The following is a 3,494-nucleotide window of genomic DNA, read 5'->3' as shown; positions in this document are numbered from 1 at the left end:
CACAGCATCCATTATGGTTGTGGAATTCCATGAAACAACCACAAAAGGAAGGTTGAATGGCTTCGTAGAGGCTCATGATCATTGCTTGCAAAGCATTTTGACACAAGCACTTGCATACCTTCAAAGATGCCAGCGGGAGCAACAGTGTTGCGGAATGCGTGTATCTCGTGTGATTTTGTCTGGCAGAGAATATGTGGATCTTCTTGAAGCGCTTCACCAGCGGCATAACGTACATTTTCATTGAAACCGTGATAGTGTTGACTGATATTCTACTGAATTTCAATGAGGTTCGTTGTGACGGGTGGAGCCTAACAGTTGACGTACCTTCCCAATATGGCATGCATCATCCACCGCCACTCATACGAGCGAAACTCCAAGCGCGTTTACGTCTCCTCTTGTCAGGCTGATGATTATCCAGAGAATTATTTATTCCAACAGCAAATTTCAGCTCATGCCATGTTAACTCGTCACGAGAATCAACCTTCAAAACCAGATTAGAACGTGTAGTGCGCAACTACCGCAAGATTGAAGCAGATGGTCGGATAAATTGAACATAATCACGATTTCTTTTCGAAGCAGTGCAGTGGCTTTACGTTGTTCTTGGCGAATCAGAGGCCAGTCACTCTTGATATCAATGTGTCGCCCAAACGACTGCGACCGTTAATTCTACTGTGCGGCGCGTCGAATTATCCAGTAAGATAATCCACGTTTGATGCTCATTCCATGCATCAGGTGGCTCTCAGGATGGAACGCTAGCACGGAGAGACGATTGCCTTACCACGAAACTTCCTCGCATTTTTGTAACGGTCCTTATTTGCCCCGTTTCATTATTGGTTATCTATCCCCATTCTCAACAATATCTAAGAACAGCGGTGCAGCCAGATTTCAAGATGATAAGTCGAGGATATTGAACCACCTTTTCAAATTGCCATATTCGATTTAACACAAGGCCTAAACGCAATCGCCAATGGGCTGCGATGTCTTTCCTGGTACTGTGATTAAGCGCATCGATCGACGCTAAAATTATTCCCCGCTCCAGAGACTCATATCCTCTACGGTGACCAGGTGCCTGACGCTTTCATCCGACCTAGGTATAGCGCACGTTATGATCCCCTTCGATGGACGACTGAATGATACAATGGAATGTTGGGGAATTCAAGAACGAAATAGTATCCTCGGTCTCAGGACACAAAGCTGTGAGTCGAAAGTTTGGACAGGACGGACTGACAAAGTTTGTTTGGTAGGATCACTGCCGGTTATTTCAAATTGGAAGTGATTCAGTGTCAGCAAAGTAACAAATAAAAACTTTCACAATACTGCATTCGGGCTGAAATTCCCCTGCTTGGGAATACTAGAAAATTCAACAAGGCGGATACATCGGGCATACGACCAAACACAGCGCAACTCACTTGGTAGCAAATCGGATAATCCTGACGATAGCTTAATACCAGTTAAAATGTGCGCTTCAATCAACCCACGATATTTGGAGTATGGGTATGTATGAATATCCCATATAGTTGCGACAGGCTTTCCTTCATAACCGACTTGGCTGCACAGGCGTTGGAAGTAATTTCTATTGGCAAACAAGAACTATCACCCCAGGCGAGTAGACGCTAACCTGCCCCACCTATGACCGGATGGCTTCTCCCATGTTGCAGTTAATATAATTCTCGAAACTGACTAAAATCGGAATGTGAGAAACTATTACTCAAGTTATCTGTCCTAAGTAACCGAGGAAAATTTCTCATCCAGACGTTAAGAGTCTGCATTTTGCTCTACAGCCCCGATGAGCGAGTAACCAAATAACTGAATGTTTCCGTTTCCAGATTGTCATACCTACTGAAATCATATGAACAACTCTTTGTACTCTGTTCATCTCATCGCATCCTCATGCTCTTTGGCTTAGTACGCTCCCACCATTCGCAGCCACTTGGAGGAAATTAGTCACTGAATCTGTTGTAAATTTCGTTGGAGAGATTAAATTTATCTTCGGCAAACACATTTCCATCGAACGGCTCGATCGCTTGTAATTGTCAGTTGTAAGGGAAACTGGCGAATTTGTACCTTGTTGTAATTGAAGATGTATACGAACTCGTTCATCTCCAGTCTAAATTTAGAAGCTGTCCACTGATTCAACTTGCAATTTGTTCGTCCAACAACATTGTTCAGCATGAAATAGAAATTTAAGTGAGGATCAAATTTTAACAGGGTCAAACCATTTATATAAATAAAACCATATGCAAATCAATGTGGTTTTCACATGGTCTTAACTGTGTAACACTATCTGTTGAACGACATCATAAACGGGAGATTTAACTGAGTCTCCCGTAAGAGCCACACTGATGTGCAAATGAGCGTAGTTATCGAAATGATTTCAATTTGCGTTCAACTTGTTTGCACTTTATATCCGTCTTGAGACAAGCAAACCGCACAATTTGACGAATCGTCATCTGGCAGCGCTGACCAAACCATCGGTCAAACAGCGGCCCATTTGTCAGAAGCCGATGACTACAATCTCCGGTTTAAGTTCGGCTGTGAAAACCTTTCGGTGGTTAGCTGCCATGACACCCGAAATGAGCATGAGGGATGGGATATCGCCAGGTTGTCCGAACCTCGACCGGGGAAGTCGAAAGGCAAAGGTCTGGTTCGAGCCACGGACCCTCCGGTCAGTAAATTCACGCTCATGCTCAATTCATGCTCAAATTACCCCTGCCTTTGGTTTAAACAAACCGTGTTTTATGCCAAGTAATTTTGGAATCTGATCTTGGCAGCTCGCTTGCTACTGTTGATCTTCTGGGACTTGTTCGAGGGTTGCCGTCTCACATTATCACTCCGGAGCATGTCCAGTCATTTCTGGACGTCCAAGATATTTCCATACACGTGGAATGCCGTCTCACAGCACCGCCGTTAATGGCGTACTGTATGTCGACCAACCGAGAGCGGATCCACCATGACGACTGGGCCGCGTAGCATGTCTCATAATCCCGTTTAATGTTAAGAATAAGTTAGTGTGCATCTACTGACAGCAGCTGCCCAAACTACTCGATGAGTTGATGCGTGTTCCGTTGTGTCCGTATCAATAAATGGATATCACAACGAACTGCGCCATACCCCACAAGTCCACCAAAACACGTCCAAATTATTGAGCGATTACATCAGACAATCTATTATTGGAGGACTACGTCTACATAAGGACACTGCGATCAGCTACGTCTATGAAGGTAAACAATATGGTGGATTTGATGACCAAAGTCTTGCTGTAGCCATCCGGACGCAGCGGAGAGTCCTTATTGAAGAGCTTCTCTGTACCGAGCGCTCACTACTACGCAACGCGGTTAACGATTCCATATTTGGCAAGGCTGATTGGAATTTCAGCTTTCCGATCCGATTGCTAGGTGCATGCCCAAACACGAAGGACTAACGTGTGTCTACTTGCCACGATGGTCTGCGCAACCGCGTTGACGGTCAACGTTTCGGAGATCTGGTCACTTCGC

This window comes from Opisthorchis viverrini (assembly GCF_000715545.1).
Source record: "Opisthorchis viverrini unplaced genomic scaffold scaffold5386, whole genome shotgun sequence".
Taxonomy (NCBI): domain Eukaryota; kingdom Metazoa; phylum Platyhelminthes; class Trematoda; order Opisthorchiida; family Opisthorchiidae; genus Opisthorchis; species Opisthorchis viverrini.
The sequence above is the reverse complement of the archived record's forward strand: the minus strand, read 5'-3'. Positions refer to the sequence as shown.